Raw genomic sequence first — 13,758 nt, forward strand, 5'->3', positions numbered from 1 at the left:
AAACACTGCAGATATATGTACCCAGCTCAAATTTCGTGAATCATGTTTACATCAACTGTAAGGTTGGGTTCACACCTATATATTATAACTCGAACAGACGCATGTTGAGTGACCCATTGAAGTCAATACAAGCACATCAAAGAGTGCGTAAAGTTGCATGGTGTAAAACATGATAAAACACAATACAACGAGAACACATGGATATAAAGCCAGCCTTAGGGAGTCTGCTTCTGTCATGGTTATGCAGTAATCTTTCTCTGTCAGCTTACCTTCTCATGTGTTCAGACTAAGAGGCCAGCCACTCACACCTGGCTGGTTTTATAACCTCTCCTCTAAGCATGGCCCCACCCCAGGCCCTATCGGGGAACCCTATATTAACCTGTGCACTGCACTGCAAGCCAGCAGTGCTGATCAACCATTGCGTTTTAGCTTTCCTGTGTACTTGCTGTGTTTCCTACGTCTGATTCCAGTTACCGACTTTGGCCTGTTCTCGACTTTCCCTGTCTGATTGTGACCCTGACCTTTGGCGTGTTATGTTTATCCTTGTCTGCTGGTCACCCTGACATTTGGCTTATCCCTTACTTTCCTTGCTGTTCCAGCCTGCTGCCTCCTACCTCTTCTCCTGTAGTCTACCATGAGCGTGAGCTGTGAGACCTGGGGGCCACGACCTGGAGCCAGACTGCAGCTCAGTCTATCCTCACCACTAGAGGCTCTGGTGAACACCTGCTGGCTCTTAGACTCCGCGCCCTGGGGAATCTTTGCTCTAGCTCCCAGTGGGATCTGTGTTAGTTAATCCGCAGCAGTCAGTCCTAGGGTCCACTACCTAGTGGTGCACTTCCGACTCCTACAGAGTGCATCTGTCACCTGGTCTCAGGTGACCCGACAGCATCTTTACTTTCGATAAACTCCCCAAAACCCAGGAAACCAAAAATGACATGGCTATATTCAATGACTTTACCATCTTTTTATTGCAGTTAATGTACAGCTTATCCTTTAGACTGGAATACTGTTTGCATTTTTTTTTAAACTCTGATATATACAATTTTCTGTAATCCTTGGTAAATTCCCATAATTTTCCTCATACCATCAGAAATAAGGATCAATCCGACAGAATCAGAATGAATAGCACAGCATCATAGCTGTAGCATGGCTCGCTGATTTCGAGGGACTGTCCCTGATTTGGAGCAGTGTCCCTCTGTCCATCTTCCCCCCTCATTTGTCCCTCAATTTGGTCTGATCCATATAGTTGTATATAAAATGCACTTTTTATCTTTCAACAAGTGTTTCCCAGTGCTAAACCTTTCATCCAAATTCTAAATTGCTGCATTTGTACATTTTAAAAGCCAATATAAAGGAATAGTAGTGGTAAAAAAAAAGCCCTTGTGGATTTGCTTAACTTTTTTGTTTTTGGTTAATTCTCCTTTAAGGGGGTGTGGCAGGGGGCGTGTCTTATGCCTACATACGTTTGATAGTAGGTGTCCCTCATTCCTATCTCAAAATGTTGGGAGGTATGGCTGTAGTCTTTCCTCTTTTTTTAGAGGTTGGGGAATGTCTTTAGGTTGCCTTACACATGGCTAAATCTAGATCAGGAGGTGGAGTTGAGTCTCTCAAAATAAATAATTGTGGCCTCAGAGCGAGTCTTGCACAAGCAAGCAAATTACATTTAGTATGAAGACTGCCTCATGTACAAGTTACATTAAAAAAATGATTTTACTGGTCGACAGTGTCCATTATAAATGTTGAAAAACGTTTTTGTTTCAATTGGAATTATTCTTTAAAGAGTAGCCTAAACCTGTAGCCTAAATCAAGTTGATATGTTGAAATGTGTTTTCTACTTCACTTCTCAAGTCATTGGGCTTGTTTAATATCATAGCATACAATGCATGCGTTTGGCTCACGGCAATTGTTCTGCAGTTGCATTTCAGGAGTGTTCCCACTTCAAACACATGCACAATTAGTTTTTCTGGGCAGAGCATCATGGAAAGGAATGTATGTATTAGATAGATAGATAGATAGATATAATATATAGATAGATATATATAGTTATATATATATATATATATATAGAGATATATATATATATATATACACACACACACATCGGTATACAGTATATAATTTGTAGAGGATCAGACTCTGTGCAGGGACAAACTCAATTTCATCATGTTTAATCCACAGGATATTCACAAACAGAAGAAAAAGGCTTCTTGCCATCAAATGAAAGTAAACTTCTGCTCTACTAAGCCTTACTGTGTCCATAGTCTGACAGTCCTTGGTTTGTGGTAAGTGTCCTTTACAAACGCAAATAATTGTATCCAAGATCAGGGATAAGCAGCAATGCTCCTAGTTGCCTCCTCACATGAAGACACACACACTCTCGCTGAGAGCTATGACCAGCTGCCTTAATCAAGCCCTGGGGCGGACACACTAAACTGCGATCCACGAATTTGGGAGTCTGTCCCACCCAGAACTCTATCAAACTGCCAGTAAAACCAGCCCCGGAACAGACTTTACTAATACAGGGTAAAGAACTATCTTTCTTCACCACAAAATCTTTGCTGGTATTGCTTTGGATAAGATTCAGTGGAGGAACATCTATCCCATCAATAACTTTTCCTGCCATTTTCATGTGTTTCACAGGCACCCTGCTACATATCCCCCCCCATCTCAAACTCGGGGGGTTTAAGCACCCTGGGCAAACAGACTGTAAACTCTGAAGAGGGCATCAGTGTTAGCTTGTTGGCTACCTGGTCTACATTCTACTATAAATTTAAAATTCTGTAGAGCCTAGAACCATTTAGTAACTCTTGCATTTTTCTCCTTATTTTGGGTCATCCATTTGAGAAGGGCATAGTCAGTTAAAAGCCTAAACTAACGCCCTAACAGATAATATTTCAAACTCTCCAGAGCCCATTTGGTAGCTAGACATTCCGGTTCTACAATATCGTATCTTTTTTTTTCAGCAGGGGTCAATTTTCTGCTTGAGAACGCTATGGGGTGTTCCTCCCCATTCATCACTTGGGACAACACTGCACTAATCCCACTTCGGACGCATCCATCTGCACTACAAATTCCTGTGTGAAATCCGGGGTAATTAAGTCAGGGCTATTACACAGGACTGTCTTTAGGTCCTGGAAAGCTTTCTCAGCTTCTGGGGTCCAAGTTACCACTGAGGATTTCCCACCCTTGGTAAGGTCTGTAAGAGGAGCAGCCAATGTAGCAAAATTCTATAATGGCCTATTAACCCCAAAAAGGCCCTGACCTGTTTATTATTGAGGGATCTTGGCCAACTTTGGATGGCATGGATTTTACTATCCCCCAGCCAATAATGTACCCCAAATACCGGGCTTCCTCTAATCCCACAGCACACTTTATAGGATTAGTGGTCAAACCCTCACCAGAGAGGGCATTAATAACAGCCTGCACTTTAGGTAAGTAGCTCTCCCAGTCTGCGCTAAAAATTACCACGTCATCTAAATACGCAGATGCATAGGCTCAGTGGGGTTTGAGGACACGATCCATCATCCGCTAAAAAGTGGCCAGTGCCCCATGTAGGCCATATGGCATTCTCTTATACTGTCAGTGCCCCTCAGGAGTAGAGAATGCTGACTTCTCTTTAGCATGATCAGTAAGTGGTATTTGCTAATACCCCTCCGTAAGGTCTAGGGTGGTGATATATATCGAGCATGTCCCAGAGGCTCAATTAGCGCATCTCCCCTGGGCATTGGATAAACGTCAAATTTTGACACTTCCATTTAGCTTTTGAAAATTGTTACAAAATCGGATGCTGCCATCCGGCTTGGGAATAAGGATGATTGGACTACACCACTCACTATGGGATTCTTGTATTACATCAAGATCCAACATCCTCCTTATTTCCTCTGAGACTACTTGGCGCGGAGCTTCTGGAATGCAATAGGGTTTTAAGTTAACTTTCACCCCTGGCTCGGTCACAATATCATGCTTTATCATTGAAGTTATCCGTGGAAGATCAGAAAAGGACTCCCTATTTCTTAGAAATTCCTTGGTCTCTTGTTTTTGGCTTACTGACAGTGCCTCAGCGATCTCTATCCCAGGCACCATAGGTTGCGGTAGTCATGGCTAAGGGCTTCACATCGGCATATGTGGGCATTGTTGAAGTTAATGGGCTCGAACCTGCAAAATCCAAAGTCCTCATTGAAGGCTAATATGCAAATAATTGGCCATAAAAATTGTATGGAGACCTGGGTACTGCCCTAGGGGACATGTATCGATGAAAAAAAAAGTTTTTAAAACAATCGTTTTTTTAAAGGAGCAATGATTTTAATGATGCTTAAGGTGAAACAATGAAAATGAAATATTCCATTAAATATCGTGCCTGGGGGTCCCCTTAGTCTGCCTGTAAAGTGGCGCATATGTGCAATGTGTAGAACATGCCGCAACAATGACATTTCTAAAGGAAAAAATTTAAACTTGCTCACGGCTGTAATGATTTGCTGACTCCTGGCAATTTAGATGGAAAAAAATGGCGTGGGGACCTGCAGTACATACCAGGAACTTTGGGTCTGGTTTGGGTTTTAAGGGAAACTCCACGCCAAATTTAAAAATTGGTGTGGGGTCCCTCCCAAAATCCATACCAGAACCTTATCCGAGCATGCAGCCTGGAGGTAAGGAAAGAGGAGGGATGAGTGAGCGCCCCCCCACCTCCTGAACCGTACCGGGCTGCATGTCCTCCAAATGTGGAGGGTGCTTTGGGGTCCCACCCAAAGCACCTTGTCCCCATGTTGATGTGGACAAGGGTTTCTTCCTGACGACCCTGACCATTGGTTGTCGGGGTCTGTGGGGCGGGGGGCTTGTCGGAATCTGGAAGTCCTTTATTAAAAATGTCTTCTCCTTCCCCCGTTTCTTCCTCCGGTCTTCTCCTTTTTCCTCCGGCTTCTTCTTCCCCCACTTCATCCTCTGGTCTTCTTCCTCCACCACCACTTCCACTGCCGACCCGCAGAAAATTTTAAAAAAGAACCTCCGATGCTGCGATGGGGCGGATGACTTAATTCAGAGACTTCACCCCTTGTGACTTCCCCGCTGGGGCATGATGGGTCCGTGATGTCACAAGGGGATGGGGTCTCTGGATTACGCCATCCAGTGGCCGTGCCACAGAAGCGGACAGATCAGCAGGCAGCAGCATCGTTTTTGTATCTTCAGCTGGTCGGTGGCTGTAGCGGCGGTGGGAGAAGAAAACTGGAGGAAGAAACAGGGGAAGGAGAAGATCGGAGGAAGAAGCGGGGAAAGAAGATCTTTTTAATAAAGGACTTGTCAAAAACTGGCTATTGTCTTTTGTCACACTACACTACTTTTTTTGGTGAATGGGTAGGGGTACAATGTACCCCATACTCATTCACATAGTGGGGGGGCCAGGATCTGGGGGCTTCTAGATTCCGATAAGCCCCCCCCCGTGAACAGACCCCAACAACCACTGGCCAGGGTTATCAGGAAGAGGTCCTTGTCCTCATCAACATTGGGACAAGGTGCTTTGTTGCCATGTTGAGGGCATGCGGCCTGGTATGGTTCGGGGGGGGGGCACTCGCTAGTCCCCTCCCTTTCCTGATCTGCTGGGCTGCATGGGTCTGGTCTGGATTTTGGGGTATTTTAAAAAAAATTATTTTAGGGTTCCCCTAAAAATCCAGACCAGACCTAAAGGGCCTGGTATGGACTGCAGAGGGGACCGCACACAGTTTTTTTTCATCTGGATTTTTTAATAGCTGGATGCCGGCAATTGTAGCCACTACACTATTATGCAGGTCTCAGTGTACTGAGCACAATGGCTTAGTGGTATGCACTGATGTCTACAAAGCACTCAGGTTATGAGTTCAAATCTCAGCCAACTGACCAACCACGTAAGGTAGCTGTGTTGATCTTTTCAGTGCACAATGAATTAAACCCGAAAAAAGTAAATTAACTCCCTGCATGTTAACTAGTGTGTGATTTTGTGGAGTACAATGCAAGTTTTCAGTAGGTGATGCCATTGGTGGGATTCAAACCCATGGCTTGAAACTTTTGAAGGTAGCAGAGCACACCACTACACTACTGAGCTGAGCACAATCATGCATAAGAAATTAATGTACTAATGTTTTTGACTCTTTTAATTCTATACAATAATGTTTTGCATTTGAGGCATTAATATTTTGGTAACAACCATACTCTTGTGGCATTGGCTATTAGGCATTCACCTATTGTCAGCATATGCTGTTGACTAAGATGTAAGCTTTGCGGTTTTTATTTTCACAGTATATAGCTAGCTGCTAAGCAAGGGGCGGGGAAGCCGGCCGTCATGTCACTAACAACCCATGAGTCATCGGCTGTCAGGGAGGTTCCCCACTGACAGCTAAATGTAAAAAAAAAAAACCGGCGTGGGGTCTATACCAGGCCCTTCAGGTCTAGTATGAATTCGGAGGGGACCCCCCCACACCAAAATGTAACTAAAAAATGCCATGGGGCCCCCCAAAATCCATACCAGACCCTTATCTGATCATGCAGCCTGGAGGTCTGGAAAGGAAGGGGATGAGTGTGCGCCCCCCTCCTGAACCATACCAGGCCGCATGCCCTTAACTAGGGGGTGGGTGTTTTGGGGAAGGCTCTGTGCCCCCCCACCCCAAAGCACCTTGTCCCCATGTTGATGAGGACAAGGGCCTATTCCCGACAACCCTTGGCTGTAGTTGTAGGGTTCTGTGGGTGGGAGGCTTATCAGAATCCTCTAACAAGGGGGCGTCCAGATCATGCCCACCCCCCTATGTGAATGGGTATCGGGTACATCGTAAAAACCTCAAAATAACAAATGTCCAAGGCTCTGGCCATGATCAGTGATCCCAAAAATCTCCAAACCAAACTTGTACATTGTTGGGCATGTGGAGAGTCCAAAAACAGGAAATGGCAACTTTGTGAGGGCTGCTTCACACAAATTGGTGACAAAGCGCATTTGTTATTCATCATAAGCATACAACATTAAAATATGGGGATCACATCAAACTTATACATCCATATCTGGGCCAAAACATCCCAATTCTAGATTTGGTACAAACCCACACTTGATTTATAATGTGATTTCTTGGGGTTCCATTACGTGAAACCCATCAAAAATGTCATCACTGGTGAAATTGAAACTTGTGTTCCCTAGGTGTGTTTCTAACTGTGAGCGGATGGGACTGACTAGAGGAGGAACCAGATCGCTGTTCCTACGTAGTAGGAACAGACAATCTGTGTCTCCTCCCCTGTCAGAATAGGGATTTGTGTGTTTACACACACAAATCCCTGTTCTAGGTCTCATGCCTGCGATCACGGGTGGCCGGCGGTGATCGCGTCCCCCACCGTGCAGCGGGCATGCGCCTGCTATGGCAGCCTTGATCCTCCTCTTCTCAGTTCCCTCCCTGTCGCTCCTGGCTACTCCCTCCTGCCAAGTGCCCCCACAGAAAGCAGCTTGCAATGGATCACTCAAGCCTAGCCACAGCTCCGTGTGTCCATTTAGAAACGGAGCCATGGTTCGGCCCCACCCCCCTCTCTCTCCTGATTGGCTACCTGACTTTGACAGCAGCGGGCATCAATGGCACCACTGCTGTGTCTCAGACAATCAGGAGGGAGAGTCCCAGACAGCCGAGGAACTTATGCACATCGCTGGATAGAGAGGGGGCTCAGGTAAGTATTAGGAGAGCCGAGGGAAGTTGCTGCACTCAGAAGGTTCTTTTTATCTTAATGCATAGAATGCACCTTCTGCCTTTACAATCACTTTGAACCACATTAAGCTCTCCAAAAAACAAGCTTAAAAAAACAAGCTTAAAGGGATTGTAAAGTCAGAAGGTTTTTTTTATCTTAATGCATTCTATGCATTAAAATAAAAAGCCTTCTGTGTGCAGCAGCCCCCCTCAGCCCCCCTAACACTACTGTGAGTCCCATCTAGATCAAGCAATGACATTGCAAGACCCTGACAATCACAGGCATAATGACTCTTAGAGGCAGAGGCATGATGGGATTTGTAGTTTCACTACAGCTGGAATGCCGAGCTTGCCTACCCCTGACTTAAGATAACGTAATGCATGCATTTTTTTTTTTCTTTTTAAGGACAAACAAGGCTTTCTTTTTGTGAATATTATGCAACAATATTTTTTTTTTTTGCAATCCTTAGACAATTAAATGTAATAAAACTAAACAAAATGCTTTTTTTTCTTTTTTTCAGCAGTAAATATATGTAAAAAGGTGTAAAATAAAATAATAAGCAAAGCAAACAAAAACAGAAAAAAAGTTTAACTATTAGTTAATAAAATAGAAAAGAATAAATCACTATCAACAAAATCAACAATATAGAGTTAATCGGTGCTGATTAGAGAAAGCTTAAGGGTTAATAAGAGGTTCAACAGAGGAACATTTAATTCAAATTTTTTTTTTTTTTTTTTTAATTTAACTCACTTCACCTGCAAATCGAAATTTATCCCTTTTGATCTGTAGATGCAAAACACAGAAAGTTACAATTGATACAATGTTTCAATGTAATGTTCTCTGATGTGGTTGTTGATTAAACATTGCCAGCCTGCTTCTTTGTTTTGTTTTTTTTTTTGTTTTTTTTTGACAACTCCTGCTGAATTGTTGGGTACTGAGACAGGGAAGGGTCCCGGTGTCTTGCCGAGAAAGTTCCCCCGGCGGATAAGGACCCCCCTGTACTGCGCAGGCGCATCGCTTGCACAGTACGAACGACTAGGAGCCGCCAAAAATAGCCGAAGCTGAAAAACTTCAATCAGCTGTGCACGGCGCCTGCGCCCTGGGTCCAGGTTGAAGCCCCACCATCCAAGTGGACCTAGAGGGAGAATAAAAAAGTGTTGAGCGAAGCGAGGCCGTGCCCGAAGCGTGGCGAGCGAAGCGTGGCGAGCGAAGGGCCCTCTTACAGGCGCTGTGTACCAGCTGATTTCTATTATATTCAGCTTTGGCTATTTCTGCCGGCTCCTACTGCGCAGGCACAGCGTTTGCGCAGTAGAGGGGGGTCCTTATCCGCCGAGGGGAACTTTCTCAACAGAACACCGGCAGCAGAGCAGAAGGACTGGATGTACTAGACACGCCCTTTGTACACTGATGACATGTTTTTGGGCGTGTCTAGTACGCCCAAAGTCTGCAACTGGTTAAGGATTGTAAAAAAATGGTTAAATGTGAATAACTTTTGGGGCGATTTACCAAATGATCTGGAATTTTCTGAATATGTTGGCATAGATTTTTCGATAGGAATCGAGTTCATCGGAAAGATTTGAAACTTGTTCTATTTCTAAGGTTCGTCAGATTTTTAGACAGAAAAGGTCCTATGAAGCCCATACACGATCGAATTGTCCGACGGATTTGTTCCGTCGAACCTTTGATGCCAAAAAGTTCGGTCGTGTGTACACGGAATTAGGCTGTGGAAAGTTTCAAGACAATTGATTGAGGTTTAGGAAAATTATGGTACATTAAGCTCTTTTTATATTAAGCTGTTCACATTAAATGTTTTAGCATTGTAAAATATAGCTTAATGTGAATAACTTTTGGTGTGATTTACCAAATGAGCTGAAATTTTCAGAATATATTGGCATAGATAAAGTATTCTATTACGTGAAGTTTGGGGGAAATTGGTTAACATTTAAGGTCTTTTTTGTATGTTAAGCCACATTAAGCTCCCCCCAAAAAACAAGCTTAATGTCCCTAGTTTACTTTGTGAAACATCGAAATTCATGAAACTTCTAGGATAGGCTTGGAAGGTTAAAAAAACTTAGGCTGTGCAAAGTTTCAGGGCAGTTGATTGGGGTTTAGGCACTTTAATACACGTTGAGCTAAGCCATTTTCACATTAAATGTTTTAGTATATCCCGAATCAATGGTTGAAACTTGCATTGGGCTACATAACTTTCATTTTCACTCTCAAAAAACGCTTTTTAACCCAGCGTTCATTTTGTTATTTACTATAACACAGGGTAAAAAAGGCATGGGAGTTAAAATAAGAGTAGTTTGCATGTCTGAGCATGCTCAGTTGTGCTGGTACCTAGTTGTAAAGAGACAGGGAATTTATCTCTTCTCAGACTTTTAAAGATATTATCAGTGTATATAACACAGTTTAAAAGCAGATTATCTTTAAACAATATACCACATATTTCAGCACCATTTAGGCGATCGTATCATGCTCTAAACGTTATTTCCATGTGCAGTACTCCAGGTCCTAGCAACAGTAAGGGTTTGGGCGCTACCTGTTGTCTGGGCGCTATGTTTGGCGTAATTACCGTGAGCGCTAATTAGCATGCAGCGCTATAGTAAATGACTCCCTATGGGTTATTTTATTATGTTCCTTTGAACAGCGCACAGCAGGAGGGAAACCTCTTAAAGGAACCCGCCTACATAAGGATCTTTACTCGGTAACAGAGAAGGAATTCCCCTTTGCAAGGAAACGCCAAAGCGCATTTAGACCTTAGTTTTTGGGTCTATTAAGGTGAGCAGTGAATTCACTTATAGATGGAGCACTGTTGTTAAGTGGAGAATCAAGTGTGGCATTTATTTGTGAGATTGGCACTCCTAATATAAGAAGGTCCGCTGTTGCACTTTTGGATTGACAGCACTGGGACTCCGTCACCAATATTGATAATGCATGTTTTGATATTATAAATATATATTTATTTTACACATGATGATATCAGTTTTATAGCACTGATATTTTGGATTCAAATTTTAAAACCATTTATTTTGCATGCAGTAATTTTTATGCTTTTAAGATTACCATTTGATTTTATAGTAAGCAAACGATGATGGTTTAAATCATAATTATTATTATATATGGTAAATTGGCAGGCATGTTTAAGGGTAGCGCTACACTATTTATTTACACATTTTGTTTGTGGGAACACAAGTAGGTGTTTAACAGCACTTAACCACAGCAATGAATTAAATCATTTTTTTTTTGAGTATTGAACTAAAGACACCTGATTCATATTACACTTTTTATAAAGCTTTTTTTCTTATTAATATATTGCATTATTGGTAGATTGGCAACACAGGAGTTTTTCTGCACACTTTCTGTAGCAAAAGCCTGTTGACAGAGGGCAAGGAACCTGCCTGTGAGTTATAGGCAATGTTGGTTGGTTTAGTAGAAAGCCATTAGTGCCAGCATAGATCATGTATAAAATCAATTTATGCAAATATGGGACTTTAAAGGTGCCTAATAATGCAGTCCATGTGCCATACTGGTAAAACTCATAGTTGTAGAAAAAAATGTGGCTACTGTTAACTTGAGGGATGATGCCTATCCAAGCAACCCTGGCAATATATACATATGTAGAACAGAATAAAAAGGTGTAACAAAGAAAAGAGAAGAATTTAGGACAGGTAGAAAGGGGGGAGAGGGATATAGACAGGTAAAAGGATGAAGGAGAGGGGAGAAGGGGGAGTGTGGAAATGGGAAAGGATAGAGGAGGAAAGCCTGGGGTTGCTTGTTTTTTTAAGTACCAAGACATCTTCCACTTGACTTGTTGGACCATTGAGAGTGGCCAGTTTCAATGTTTTTGCTAAAGTTTGCTTAGCAACAGTAAAGGCAAAAGTTATACGTTTAAAACGAAAGCAGGGACATCCTTCTGGTCATAGGTTTTATACAACCTTCTATGGATTATTTCTCCAAGATTGTGTATATCGATTGGTAGACACCTATCCAGTAACATCTAATCCAACGTGCCCGTGTCAGCACACCCTGTGAAAGAGCAAGTTTAATTTCCCATAGCATTAACACCTTATAATTGGCTTCAATGGCCATTGAGTTAATGGGTCCTATCATGTTAAGATCTCTTCCACATTAGATAAAGGTATGGAGCATTGACCCTCCAGTAGTGACTGGTAAAAATATTGGAGAGAACGGTTGAGATTAATGTTGAAAGAGAATGAGCAATTGAGGGGACAACGAGTTAACATTAAAATATTTTTTTCATGTTTGTAGTCCTATACAGATTAAAATTGCACATGAATAGTTTATATTTTTACATTTCTGTTTTTCAAATTTTTGCCAGGCTAACCTTTTACTAGTTTGCTTTAAAAAATCCCATTTCCAGATGTGAATAGTGCTCAAATTACATAGATCTAAATGAGTCAGAGGAGTGATTCATTCCCCTTTACCTTGCTTTGCAGAGCTTCATGTGGCAGGTGTACAGCCCATATTAAATGTTTGTAAAATAAATGTTTTGTGTAATAAGAATGATATAAAACATACAGTGGGGGCGGAAAATATTCGGACCCCCTTAAATTTTTCACTCTTTGTTAAATTGCATCCATTTGCTGAAATCATTTAAGTTAATTTTTTTCCTCATTAATATGCACCCCATATTGACAGAAAAACACAGAATTGTTGACATTTTTGCAGATTTATTAAAAAAAGAAAAACTGAAATATCACATGGTCCTAAGTATTCAGACCCTTTGCTGTGACACTCATATATTTAACTCAGGTGCTGTCCATTTCTTCTGATCATCCTTGAGATGGTTCAACACGTTCATTTGAGTCCAGCTGTGTTTGATTATACTGATTGGACTTGATTAGGAAAGCCACACACCTGTCTATATAAGACCTTACAGCTCACAGTGCATGGCAGAGCAAATGAGAATCATCAGGTCAAAGGAACTGCCTGAAGAGCTCAGAGACAGAATTGTGGCAAGGCACAGATCTGGCCAAGGTTACAAAAATACTGAGCTATCGGGGGAGAAGAGCCTTGGTGAAAGAGGTAAAGAAGAACCCAAAGATCACTGTGGCTGAGCTCCAGAGATGCAGTCGGGAGATGGGAGAAAGTTGTAGAAAGTCAACCATCACTGCAGCCCTCCACCAGTCGGGGCTTTATGGCAGAGTGGCCCGACGGAAGCCTCTCCTCAGTGCAAGACACATGAAAGCCCGCATGGAGTTTGCTAAAAAAAAAAAAAAAACCACCTGAAGGACTCCAAGATGGTGAGAAATAAGATTCTCTGGTCTGATGAGACCAAGATAGAACTTTTTGGCCTTAATTCTAAGCGGTATGTGTGGTGAAAACCAGGCACTGCTCATCACCTGTCCAATACAGTCCCAACAGTGAAGCATGGTGGTGGCAGCATCTTGCTGTGGGGGTGTTTTTCAGCTGTAGGGACAGGACGACTGGTTGCAATGGAGGGAAAGATGAATGCGGCCAAGTACAGGGATATCCTGGACGAAAACCTTCTCCAGAGTGCTCAGGACCTCAGACTGGGCTGAGGGTTTACCTTCCAACAAGACAATGACCCTAAGCACACAGCTAAAATAACGAAGGAGAGGCTTCACAACAACTCCATGACTGTTCTTGAATGGCCCAGCCAGAGCCATGACTTAAAGTGGATGTAAACCCGAAACTTTTTTTTTTTTTTTTTTGAGATCATACTGTAGAGTATAAGATTTCCTATCATTTGAGCCCAGTCTTGCCACACAGAGTTAATCCATCTCTGAGCAATCCTCTTTTAATGTTCAGTGAGATAAATCTTGACAAACTGAGAAAAACTTTGTCAAATACTCCCCCTTGCTGTGAGTGACAGCCTAAGACACAGGCATTATTTTTTAATTCCCTCCCCCACTCCTTTCTTCAGCAGCTCTGCAAGGATTAGCTGTTCCACACCTCAGCATAATTGGGTATGCTGAAGTCATGTGGTTACTTTTATGTCTTTTCATTGGATGTTAGAGATCATAGCAGAAGTTCAGTGTTAGAAATAAACAGGAGAAAATGCATATTGACAAGGAGTGTAGAGGTGGG

General features: G+C 42.5%; 1 protein-coding gene across 4 annotated transcripts in view; it reads left to right on the forward strand.

The window, feature by feature from the left end:
• The window catches only part of TLK1 (tousled like kinase 1), a 507,456-nt gene that overhangs the window by 255,097 nt on the left and 238,601 nt on the right, over positions 1 to 13,758 (forward strand). For 2 of the 4 annotated variants that reach the window (XM_073633922.1, XM_073633919.1), the window contains exon 3: positions 2,179 to 2,282. The exons of the other annotated variants lie outside the window; for them this stretch is intronic. The gene's annotated coding sequence lies outside the window, so the exon portion shown is untranslated. The remainder of the gene's footprint in view (positions 1 to 2,178; positions 2,283 to 13,758) is intronic. 4 annotated transcript variants of the gene reach the window in all.

The sequence above is a fragment of the Aquarana catesbeiana genome, linkage group LG06 (genome assembly GCF_042186555.1).
Source record: "Aquarana catesbeiana isolate 2022-GZ linkage group LG06, ASM4218655v1, whole genome shotgun sequence".
Lineage (NCBI taxonomy): Eukaryota > Metazoa > Chordata > Amphibia > Anura > Ranidae > Aquarana > Aquarana catesbeiana.